Below are 13921 nucleotides of genomic sequence, written 5' to 3'. Positions count from 1 at the left end.
ACCGACCGCGTATCAGGCGAGCCAGTGACCTTCCTCTCCGCCCCACCAATTTTGGAGAATACAGCTGTTTACAACCGACACTCATGCATAAAGCAAGAGACGACAACAAAAACTTGGGTCAAATTAACTGTGGGTCAATTACCGTAACGGCTGCGTGGGGAAACTCAATGTGTTCACTGTTCAAATCGATCTCGTGCTACACATGTACATTCCCAGGTCACGAATCGTGCGCGCGCTGGTTTTAGCGTTATCTTCACTGTTAAGCAGACGACAGCGCTGAAAATATGATCACGTTCCGCACACAACATCTGCGTTATTAAACCTCGACTACAACAGCAGCTTGGGTGAAAAATAACCTTCGATACATAAAGAGAGAGAGAGAGCTTTTTTGAAAAAAAGAAATCCACAACAGCTCGGATATATCCGCGAGTCTGCGTTTTCTCTCTCTCGCTCTCTCTCCGCTCTGTGATCGATAACAAGAAGTCGTATGGAGTATTCTTGGAGATCGCTGGATCCATAGCAACCGATTTAGCCGGCATAATTTATGGAACTCTTGACGATAAGGAAGTAAAGTCGTTTGAAATCGCTGACAGGGATTTCAGTCCAGGTAAGTTCGTAAAGACTGTTGTCATGCTGTTTTTGCATTTTCTATCGCGTCGGTTATTTTGCGGCCCTTTCGGTGCGCTTCGGGTAATTGATCGTAGTCCAATCTGCTACCTGCCCAGGGGATAGCGGTGTTTTCGTTCCATATGGTTACCGGATTTATGATACCCGCGGGTCAGTGATATCATTCAGTTAACAGCTGGTCCGTTTACCAGCATAACACCGGAATAAGGTGATTGTGAATGAATAGTGTGGTAACTAACCTAAAATAACGAAAGTGTACGTTTGTTGTCATACTATATAAATAAGAATAAAAATATGGCTTGTGCCCGCCACTAAAACTGTGCTCCTCTACTTAGATACTGTGCCCCCACCCACTCCAAATATCGTTCCTACGGGCCTGAACTGCCGAAGCTCCAGTCACCTCTAGCTCTCCCCTTATTGATATCTTGTAGTAATATGAATAAGGGGCTAGAGGTGACTCGAGCTAGAACCGCCCTGTGTATGCCACTAATTATCACCCTGAAGGCTTACGTTAAAATATTTTGGACAAGTCTTGAAATTAGTCTGTGACATTTAATATATTCTTGCTATATCTGAAATATGATTGAAATTCATGTTTCATATTTTTGTTATTAAAAAACATAACATTAGTGTTTGAAATATCTATTTCCAACTTCCATCTAATACAATATTTATTTAATTCATATTAAAGTTATAGTTTGTTTTGTTTAACGATACCACTAGAGCACATTGATTTATTAATCATCGGCTACTGGATGTCAAACATTTTTTTTTTTTTACATATAATCTTAGAGGAAACCCGCTTCAATGTTCCATTAGTAGCAAACGATCTTTTATATGCGCCATCCCACAGACAGGATAGCACATACCACGACCTTTGATATACTAGTCATGGTACACTGCTTGGAATTAGAAATATCCCAAGTGTAATAATAAGGCCAAAAAAAGAAGAAGTTAGTTTCAGGTAACATGGCCAAAAAAAGTAGGGTAGGTAGGTAGGATGGGTTTTTTTTGTTTTTTGAAAGACATGAAGGCAAGCTGTCTGAAAAATCTTAGTTTACTCTTTGCAGCCAGAGAGAAATAAAAACAATCTCACTGTCAATGTCAGTTTTAAGTTTCACATGCCATTTTCAAAAGACAGAAAAACTAAAACAGTTCAAACTATTCCTTTCTCCAATAAAAGTCAGTAGATGACTGCACAGAAACTTCACAGCTTTGTCCAGTTTTGTCATAGGATGACTGCACAAATTTGTCCAAGTTGGTCAATAGATGTTTGCACAAAAAGTTCACAGATTTATTCAACTTGTATTGGAAATAACAAAACAATACTAATTTTGTGTGCAATTTACAAATCAATCGGCTTAGAAATGAATAACTTGTAGTAAATTTCATAGTAATAAAAAAGGCGTTTCTAACCCGAGTACTCTGACTGTAAGAGAGCTAGACGGACATTTGGACATAAATAATGAGAGCGTGTTTATGTTCAAATGTCCGTCTAGCTCTCTTACAGTTAGAATACTCGGGCTAAGGCGTTCCCTGTGGGACGGACTTATAGTTTTAATGTTTATTAGCCTATTGAACGGACCCATGCTAAAATCACTCAAATTAATTTATTCCCAATTAACTGAAACACTGAAATAAATGTGAACTGTTTAATGTTAGTGGTTATTCTTGAATATTCCGTTTATTTAATTATTACCCATGCTCAGCAGTTGATAGGCCTATCTACATCACTGGCGTAGGAAGCGGCATCGATGGTTTATATATTAATTTTATACGTGTGTGTACCCACCCACCCCACTTTTTCATATCTTCCTACAGGCTACACCCGTGTATATTAACAAATTCTGGGTACTAGGCCTAAGCAGTAGCCACAACGAAAATTGTACAAAGTCTTCTTCAAATGACCTTCACCTTTGCATGTGGGAAAAACGCGATGACTTGTAGTCTGTGCATGTGGTATCGAGAAATCCTTTATTGTTTTGTTGAGATCGCACGTTGTTGTTTTTGGAAAATAAACCTACATTGTATGAGATGACTGGAGTTACGATAATACGATATATTTTCCTCTATAGGCCTACAGTATTTAGCAGTTTGTAATAAAAGCCGTTTAATCGCCACACACGTTACCGTACTGTCATGCGATCTCGTGTGTCACCAATTACCGTGGTACCTAATAAGAGCACGTGTTATTAACAGTATTCTACACTCGGTTTTATAACTTACTCTTCTTTGGCTAGTGGACAAACTAAATTTACTAGCCAAGCTTAAAATGTTACTCGCCACAGTGCGACACTACTCATTTTATATCATTTATGAATGTGTTGTAGGTATCTGGATTGTTTTCGCCAAATTACTAAAATCAACGATGAGTTCTGAATTGTACCGACAATTAATATGGAATTCACAGTGATCAATCGGACAACTTCGTAAATAGTGAAATGTTCCGACTGCACAATGATGTCAACACATTTCATTTGTTTTCGCAAATTTCATTTGTTTTCGCTGCTAGGACTCTGAACGCACATGGCAAATAATTTAATACTTAGACGTTTTTGGAGTCAGTCGCCAGATGGCGACGATAATAAATTCAATCGGTCGCCACGCCAACATTTTGGTCGCATTGGCGACCATTTTGGTCGCAACGTAGAACACTGGTTAATGATTCCAATTTCAGTGGGGGTGTATAAAAACCATCGCTGCTGCCCCCACGCACACACACCCCTCAACCTCCATTTAACACACACACTGACGTGTAAGAGTTATCCTACTTGAGTACTTCTATCGTCTGCTTTGTCGATCCGCGACCACAACTTCTCTGTGTACTTCCCCCCACCCCACCCCAGCAGAAAAAAAAGTTCAGGGTCGGTGGCAAAATTTAGGGTCGGTCGGGTGACCGGAAACAGACCATTTTTTTTTGTTGGCCTAATCAATTATAAATGTAAAAATATGGTTTGTGACCCCTTCCCTCTCCGCCGCATCTCACTTGAGACGGTGACCTCCTCAGAACAACTTGTGTCCACTTCCCTCTCCGCCCCACCTCACTTGAAACGGTGACCTCCTCTGAACAACTTGTGTCCACTTCCCTCTCCGCCCCACCTCACTTGAGACGGTGACCTCCTCAGAACAAATTGTGCCCCCTTCCCTCTCCGCCCCACCTCACTTGAGACGGTGACCTCCTCAGAACAACTTGTGTCCACTTCCCTCTCCGCCCCACCTCACTTGAGACGGTGACCTCCTCAGAACAAATTGTGCCCCCTTCCCTCTCCGCCCCACCTCACTTGAGACGGTGACCTCCTCAGAACAAATTGTGCCCCCTTCCCTCTCCGCCGCATCTCACTTGAGACGGTGACGTCCTCAGAACAAATTGTGCCTCTTTCCCTCTCCGCCCCACCTCACTTGAGACGGTGACCTCCTCAGAACAAATTGTTCCCCCTTCAGAAGTGGTGCGGGATGTAGTCCAGTGGTACAGCGCTCACTTGATGAGCAGTTGGTGTGGGATCGATCCCCGTCGGTGGGCCCATTGGGCTATTTCTCTTTCCAGCCAGTGCACCACGACTGGTATATCATAGATCATAGGCCGTGATATGTGCTATCCTGTCTGTGGGAAGTGCAAATAAAACATACCTTGCTTCTAATCGGAAAGAGTAGCCCATGTAGTGGCGACAGCGGGTTTCCTCTCAAAATCTGTGTGGTCCTTAACCATGTCTGACGCCATATAACCGTAAATAAAATGTGTTGAGTGCGTCGTTAAATAAAACATTAAATTTCTTTCTTGATTTTTTCCAATAGCCGAGGGTGCGGGACGTAGCCCAGTGGTAAAGCGCTCGCTCGATGCGCGGTCGGTCTGGGATCGATCGCCGTCGTTGGGCCCATTGGGCTATTTCTTGTTCCAGGCAGTGCACCACGACTGGTATATCAAAGGCCGTGGTATGTACAGCCCTGTCTGTGGGATGGTGTATATAAAGGATCCCTTGCTGCTAATTGAAAGGAGTAGCTCATGAAGTGGCGGCAGCGGGTTTTCCCTCTCAATACCTGTGTGGTCTTTAACCATATGTCTGACGCCATATAACCGTAAATAAAACATTTCTTTCTTCTTTTTTTTCCAATAGCCGATGATTAATAAATCAAATGGGCTCCACTGGAGTTGTAAAACAAAACAAAAAATACAAATATTTAAGGACGAACGAGAAACAATGTGGTCTACTGTTGGGAATCGGTTAGAATTTCAGCATCGATCATCTGTTAGGGGCGGGACTTAGCCTCGTGGTAAACCACTCGCCTGATACGCGGTCGGTCTAGGATCGATCCCCGTCAGTGGTCCCATTGGACTATTTCTCATTACAGCCAGCGCACCACGACTGGTATATCAAAGGCTGTGGTACGTGCTATCCCGTCTGTGAGATGGTGCATATAAAATACCCCTTGCTACTAATGGGGAAAATGAAAGATCTAAGATTATATGTAAAAATTACCAAATGTTTGACATGCAATAGCTGATGGTTATTAAATCAATGTGCTCTAGTTGTTTCATTAAACAAAACAAACTGTTAAACTTTAAATATTATCCCAGCATATTTACAGGAATAGGAAATGTTTTATTTAACGACGCACTCAACACATTTTATTTACGGTTATATAGCGTCGGATATATGGTTAAGGACCACCCAGATATTTTGAGAGGAAACCCGCTGTCGCCACTTCATGGGCTACTCTTTTCGATTAGCAGCAAGAGATTTTTATATGCACCATCCCACAGCATATTTATACGGCTGCATCATCTAAACTGGAGGTATAATTTTCCCACACCGTCGATTATTGATTTTGATAATCGATCATCATATCGGTAGTGCTAATCCGATAATTTTCGATTATAATCGATCTTTGGAACATCAATAATGATGTCCACTGAAATACTAATTATTTGCCTATTGCCTATATGTGAGTTGATGCAGTTTTATTTTCGGTTCTATTACACATTACTGTTAGATAATGGTAAATGTATTAAATGATTAGGTTGAGTTGCCTGAGCGGATTAATATACATCGTAAACTGTTTTCTTAGAACACTTTATGGGGTGTTAATTGCAATTTATTTCAAGTCATTTTCGCAGTGCCCAGTTTCTGCCCCGGAAAGTGGACATTAAATTCAGTTAATCTACAAACCTATAACACATCTAGTGGCGGGACGTAGCCCAGTGGTAAAGCGCTCGCTTGATGCACGGTCGGTCTGGGATCGATCCCCGTCAGTGAGCCCACTGGGCTATTTCTCGCTACAGCCAGTGCACCACGACTGGTATAACAAAGGCCAGTTAATAATGTTCATTCGCCCAAACCAAAAAAATCACTAGCTAGGACCGATGGCTAGTGAATTTGTCGGACCCTGATAAAACTTCACTTTGTGATGTTTAATCGGGGAAATAACCATAAAAAAAACAAATACTCGGATGACCAGAAACACTTGAGCTATATGAAATGGATATTCTAAATAATAAAACGGAAGTACCTTATAACTTAAAATGTCAGAAAACGGCTCTAGCAGTGAAAAATGTCTCGTGGTCAGGCCTCCGAAAATTTTCGTTCGCGGGTCGCTCGCGTAAGTGTATTTTCCGTAACCCATTTTTCGTTCGCGCATTGAATTTATGATATCATTTACATGATCATCATAGGTTACCTGAATTTGATTTTGCGTAACCCATAAATGGTTTACGCAAATTGTCAAGTATCAGCGGCCTGGTGATGCACTTTGGCTGGAACGAGAAATAGCCCAATTGGTCCACCGACGGGGATCGATCCTAAACCGACAGCGCATCATACGAGCGCTTTACCACTGGGCTAGGCCTTTAGTGGTTTTAGTTGTTATCGGTTAGTGAGAGAAGGAAGGAAGGAAGGAAATGTTCTATTTAACGACACACTCAACACATTACATTTACGGTTATATGGCGTCGGACATGGTTAAGTACCACACAGATATTGAGAGATAAAACCCGCTGTCGCCACTTCATGGGCTGCTCTTTTCGATTAGAAGCAAGGGAACTTTTATATGCATCACTTTTATATGATTTTTTTTTTCCTTTTTCACAATACATGTATTTCCATCATTCTCTCACCAGTCATGGTGCACTGTCTGGAACGAGAAAAAGCCCAATGGGCCCACCGACGGGGATCGATCCCAAACCGACCGCGCATCGAGAGAGCGCTTTACCACTGGGCTACGTCCCGCCCTAGACAGTCAGTCAGTCAGTCAGACAGGCAGATATATGTAATAATGCGTAGTGATTCGTTTGCAACACTGTATACCTGTTTGGTAGTGAAGCTAATAAAGATAAACATTATTTATCCAGATTCTTGTAATTTCGTTTAATTCGGGCAAGAATCGCCCCCCCCCCCCCCCTCCCTCCCCCGGTGTCCGTACGCATATGGACAGTGGAAATTGATTTCGTCTGTTGCAGCCCGTAGTGTTATTATCTTATATTTCAACTATGCGTCATCTGTCTCCGTTTACGATCGTCCCGGTTCAAACAAATGGATAAATATTATAATCCCAGACATACGTTATTGCGCGACCGGCCTCGGTGGCGTCGTGGCAGGCCATCGGTCTACAGGCTGGTAGGTACTGGGTTCGGATCCTAGTCGAGGCATGGGATTTTTAATCGAGATACCGACTCCAAACCCTGAGTGAGTGCTCCGCAAGGCTCAATGGGTAGGTGTAAACCACTTACACCGACCAGTGATCCATAACTGGTTCAACAAAGGCCATGGTTTGTGCTATCCTGCCTGTGGGAAGCGCAAATAAAAGATCCCTTGCTGCCTGTCGTAAAAAGAGTAGCCTATGTGGCGACAGCGGGTTTCCTCTAAAAACAGTGTCAAAATGACCATATGTTTGACGTCCAATAGCCGATGATAAAGATAAAAAATCAATGTGCTCTAGTGGCGTCGTTAAATAAAACAAACTTTACTCTTTTTTTTACGTTATTGCGCTGTTAGGCGATGGTTTACCATGCTAAACACGCGATGGTTGTTAATGGGACAACGTGCACGGTCGCCCTATTATACGCTGGGACGTTGTACGTTGGGAATTAACTGCACACGACGTTATCTAGACAAGACAAGACAAAAATGTATTAGACAAAGGCCGTATTCTACGGTATATTAGGACATGTGTTCAGTGGTAGGGCACGTTCCGCCACGAAGGGGCGGTGTATTTCGGAAATTAACTGTACACGACTCTTTGCCAGCGCAAATTTCACCCTGCAGGAACGGTGTACGGCAGAAATTAATTGCACACGATGTTTTGCCATTGCAAATTTCACTCGTAAGAACGATGTACGGCAAGAATTAAGTATAGGGGAATGTCCGAGTAACTCTCCATTCCTGAACAATTAATGGAGACGATGCCCGCTAAATAAATAAATAAATAAATCGTATGTGATGTGCTGCCTCACATCCACTCTTTGCTAAATGCAGTATGTTGGACAGACTGTTCAAACATTCAGCAATAGACTTTCTGGTCACAGACATATTAAATATAATAAAAAGGAAAACGCACCCATTGTACAATTGTGTTCTTTTACAGCAAGTTAACAGTAAAGAAAATTTTGTTTTGTTCAACGACACCACTAGAGCACATTGATTTATCAATAATCGGCTATTGAATGTCAAAAAGTTAGTGATTTTGACATTATAATCTTAGAAAGGAAACCCGCTACATGTTTCAATTAGTAGCAAGGGATCTTTTATATGCATCATCCCATAGACAGAATAGCACATACCACGGCCTTTGATACACCAGTTGTGGTGCACTTGATGGGGAAAATAGCGCAATGGGCCCACCGACGAGGATCTGACCGCGCATCAAGCCAGCGTTTTACCACTGGGTTACGTCCCGCCTCAAATTGGCCACAGACCACAATTAATTTCGCTATATGTTTCTATATACCTTAGTGGCTATAACATTTTTATTAATATCAGCAGGCCCGTTAAGTTTTGTATGTACCTTTGACTGCCCGGGGGACATATGCCCTGAAAAGGACAACCCCTGTTGTCCAGCTCTTTCTCCCAGCATATTGGTTTAAACAAACACACCCTCTAAACCTGGCCGGAGTACACCAATTTTACACAAAAAGCACTACTTTTGCATGGGCCGGAATTACCACAAACAAGTCTTCAATGTCAACAAGTTACACATGTTTACAAACTACATGCTCTCCCCTGTCACTTCAGTAAAATAATTGCCACTTCATAGCTGTCTGTCATGAAATAATCACAGTCAAACAGCAGACTACTTGCGCGGACAAATTTCCAGATTTTGAACAACCAAATGGGAAGATAACTGTAATCTGAGGCCAGTTAACAGAGACCAAGCTACATTAGAGATTGCAGAATCCATTTCGATACCCAAACTAACCATCGTTCACCCTAATGGTCTCAATCAATACAGCCCTACCGGCTTATACAAATAAGACCTTTTTCTTATACCCCTGAGTCATTCATTGTTATCCTATTGCCAACTCATGTTTTTACCCAGTTATTGTTTTTAATGTCCAAGCTAGCCTTCTGCATTATATACGTTACTGGCTTGTATGGCCACCAGTTTGTTTATTCTCCTGATGATCTTAGTTTTGACACAATAGTTTAAATATTTTTGATATAAATTTAATTTAAATTAAAAAAAAAAAATCTTTTGTCAGACACCAAATAGCCATAGCGTAAAGAACGTGTTGAGGTGTTGGTAAACAAGTTTCAGTGCTTTTGGATATTTCTCAAACTTGGTGAGTGGTTTCTTCATGACAGGACGGAAGGAAGGAAATGTTTTATTTAACGACGCACTCAACACATTTTATTTACGGTTATATGGGGTTGGACATATGGTTAAGTGCCACACATATATTGAGAGAGAAAACCCGCTGTCGCCACTTCATGGTCTACTCTTTTCGATTAGCAGCAAGGAATCTTTTTATATGCACCATTCCACAGACACAATAGTACATAACACAATCTAATTAAAATTAGCTCCACTATTACATGTGGATCTAACAGCAGCCCGCTGGAGCTCATGTTCAGTTCACCTTTCATTCGACCAATCAAAACCTAACTTGCAAAATCATGTCAGTGATTTGAAAAGAATTTGAAAAAATTCGGGATTAAACCGAGGGTATATGAAATAATTTTAATCAGATTGTAAATAACACGGCCTTTGTTACCCCAGATTCTTTCTTTAATATAAATTTAACTTCCATCACAATATCTATATATCTATATGTCTGTCTGCCTGCCTGTCTGTCTGTCTGTCTGTCTGTCAGCCTGTCTGTCTGTCTGTCTGTTTGTTTGCCTGTCTGGGGCGGGGCGTAGCCCAGTGGTAAAGAGGGGCAAGGCATAGCCCAGTGGTACAGCGCTCGCTTGATGCGCGGTCGGTTTGGGATCGATCCCCGTCAGTGGGCCCATTGCGCTATTTCTCGCTCCAGCCAGTGCACCACGACTGGTATATCAAATGCCGTGGTATGTGCTATCCTGTCTATGGGATGGTGCATATAAAAGATCCCTTGCTGCTAATCGAAAAGAGTAGCCCATGAAGTGTCGACAGCGGGTTTTCTCTCTCAATATATATGTGGTCTTTAACCATATGTCTGACGCCATATAACAGTAAATAAAATGTGTTGAGTGCGTCGTTAAATAAAACATTTCTTTCCTTCCTTCCCAGTTGTAAAGCGCTGGCTTGATGCGCTGTCGGTTTAGGATTGATCCCCATCGATGGGCACATTTGGGCTATTTCTCATTCCGGCCAGTACACCACAACTGGTATATCAAAGACCATGTATATATATATATATATATATATATATATATATATATATATATACACACACACACACACACACACACACACACACACACACACACACACACACACACACATACATATATACATATATATATATATATATATATATATATATATATACATACATACATACATACATACATACATACATATACATACATACATACATACATACATACATACACACACACACATACATACATACATACATACATACATACATACTGTCACGGTACATGCTCTTAATTTGTTTCGCCTGTGGCGATTTTAATTGTGTTAGGGTGCCGTGTGCAGTTTATTGCCCGTAGCCCAGGTGGACAACTTGTTACGTAATACTTCTCGCGCGATTCTTGCTTTCCAATATGCACTTAGCGAGGTGTGGAGGCCATGTGGCGAGTAGTTACGTAATACCTCTGCGAGTGCGGTTTCGACGACCGTGATTTTGGCGACGATGGCGTCAGTAGTCTGACGATCAGAGAGAAATAATACCGACTCTAAGAGAGTCAGACTATGAGATGATACGTGAGGTGCCGCTTTGTTCCCCCAGGCCAATTCTGATTTTGGAATAAATAGCTAGAATTTAGAGATATCTAGGAGAACGAATTTAGGACGGCTCCTGGGAACGTTAGTCCGTTTGGACTTTGGTAAATATCATTTCTGCTCTGTGTATAACCTTGATGTGATTGATGTGACTTTAAATATTTTAATACTGTATTATACCGATATTCTTTAGACAGTGTCTTCGGTCATCTGACGAAGTAAATCGTAGACTTATTGTTCTAACATTATATGAGTATTTGGTAATATAAAGCTTAGCCAGTCATCCCAGCCGACCTGGGTAAACTGTAGGTTATTGTCTTTATTGTGATAAGTATTAATTCTGTGTTACAAGATTACTGAAGAGTAGTTAGGGTTAATTAAAAATTAACCCGTTAGGAATAGAGCTGTAATTCCTTTATTAATTAAGTTCCCCAAGAAGCGTTCCTAAATTATCACACGTTACTGAACGAGTAGTAAGGGTTAATTATAAATTAACCAGTTAGGAATGGTGTTGTAATTCCTTTATTAATTAACTTCTCCTGTAAGCGTTTCTCAATTATCACACGTGCGGGTGTGGTGTAACGGTGAAGTGATTCGCATATTGTGTAACTAGACACTCAGAGATTAACTAATTAAGTGATCAGTTCTGGGTTGTTATTATTGTTGTTATTAATTTACTACTACGGCTGTACATTTGTCAGCGTAGATTAATACAGATTCCAAAGTGTATTGTGTTTTTGTTGTGTTTTCTAGAGAACTAACGTGCTATATTATATATACTTTATATAAGATCGTATCTCTGATCATACCTAGAGACGAGCCATACTAGGTTTAACAGCCTGTTACAGAGAGATCTAATAGATATACAGTTAGGAGAGAGATTTTGATAATCGTGTTTTATTCGGTTACGGGAATTATAGAATCCCCGTGACACATACATACATACATATATATATATACATACATACATACATACATACATGTGACGGTACATGCTCTTAATTTTGTTTTCGCCTGTGGCGATATTAATTGTTTTAGAGGGCCGTGTGCAGTTCCAATATGCACTGAAGCCCACTTTGTTACGTAATACCTCCGCGAGTGCAGTTTTTACGGCCGTGATTTTGGCGACTAGGCGTCAGCAAGTCTGGCCATCTAAGGAAAATTGTCGTCTCGGTCGCTGTGGAAATATCACTTGTGGGTATTCGGTGCCGCGATATTCGGTTTTATAATAAATAGCTAGGATTTTAGAGATATCGGGGAGAAACATATTGGAAGGCTTCCAGGGAACGCGTCCGTTTGGACTTGGTAAATATTATTTCTGCTCTGTTGTATAACCTTGATGTGATTGATGTGACTTTAAATATTTTAATACTGTATTATACCAATATTATTTAGACGGTGCTGCCGGTAATCTGACGCAGTAAAACTGTAGGCTCACTGTTCTAATATATATATATAAAGCTTAACCAGTCATCCTAGAGGACCTAGGTAAACTGTAGGTTATTGTCTTTATTGTGATAGGTACCAGTATTAATTCTGTATTACAAGGTTACTGTATGAGTAGTTAAGGGTTAATTAAAAATTAACCAGTTAGGAATAGAGTTGTAATTCCTTTATTAATTAAGTTCCCCTGGAAGCGTTTCTCAATTATCACACGTGTGGGTGTTGTGTCACGGTGAAGTGATTAGATAATTGTATAAACTAGACACCTAGTGATTAACTAATTAAGTGATCAGTTCTGGGTTGTTACTATTTGTTGTTGTTAATTAACTACTACGGCAGTACATTTGTCAGCGTAGATTAATACAGATTCCAAAGTGTATTGTGTTTTGGTTCTGTTTTCTAGTGAACTAAACGTGCTATATTATATATACTTTATATAAGATCTTATCTCTGTTCATACCTAGAGACGAGCCACGCGGATATATACTGCCCGATACAGAGAGATCTAATAGATATACAGTTAGGAGAGATATTTGGATAATCGTGTTTCATTCAGTTACGGGTATTATAGGATCCCCGTGACAATACATATACATACATGTATATATATATATATATATATATATATATATATATACACATGTATATATATAATGTATGTATGTATGTATATATACATATACATATATATATATATATATATATATATATATATATATATATATATATATATATATATATATATATATATATATATATATATATAACATGTACATGTATTAAACTGTATTTTCCCCAGTCCCACATACAAATACACAGCCCATGTAGAGGGGTATACATGAGTTGTTCTATACAGTATCGTATATACAAACACACAGCCCAATTAGAGGGGTATACATGAGTTGTTCTATACAGTATCGTACATACAAACACACAGCCCAATTAGAGGGGTATACATGAGTTGTTCTATACAGTATCGTACATACAAACACACAGCCCAATTAGAGGGGTATACATGAGTTGTTCTATACAGTATCGTACATACAAACACACAGCCCATGTAGAGGGGTATACATGAGTTGTTCAGTACAGTATCGTACATACAAACACACAGCCCATGTAGAGGGGTATACATGAGTTGTTCTATACACTATCGTACATACAAACACACAGCCCATGTAGAGGGGTATACATGAGTTGTTCTATACACTATCGTACATACAAACACACAGCCCAATTAGAGGGGTATACATGAGTTGTTCTATACAGTATCGTACATACAAACACACAGCCCAATTAGAGGGGTATACATGAGCTGTTCTATACACTATCGTACATACAAACACACAGCCCAATTAGAGGGGTATACATGAGCTGTTCTATACAGTATCGTACATACAAACACACAGCCCAATTAGAGGGGTATACATGAGTTGTTCAGTACAGTATCGTACATACAAACACACAGCCC

At 40.3% G+C, this 13921-nt stretch overlaps 1 protein-coding gene across 1 annotated transcript in view; it reads left to right on the top strand.

Moving 5' to 3' along the window:
* Positions 1–226: 226 nt before the first annotated feature.
* Positions 227–13921, top strand: part of LOC121390644 (cationic amino acid transporter 4-like) — a 27543-nt gene continuing 13848 nt past the window's right edge. Inside the window, exon 1 of the mRNA XM_041522506.1 lies at positions 227–607. The gene's annotated coding sequence lies outside the window, so the exon portion shown is untranslated. The remainder of the gene's footprint in view (positions 608–13921) is intronic.

The sequence above is a fragment of the Gigantopelta aegis genome, chromosome 15 (assembly GCF_016097555.1).
Source record: "Gigantopelta aegis isolate Gae_Host chromosome 15, Gae_host_genome, whole genome shotgun sequence".
Classification (NCBI taxonomy): Eukaryota; Metazoa; Mollusca; class Gastropoda; order Neomphalida; family Peltospiridae; genus Gigantopelta; species Gigantopelta aegis.
The sequence above is the reverse complement of the archived record's forward strand: the minus strand, read 5'-3'. Positions and strand labels throughout refer to the sequence as shown.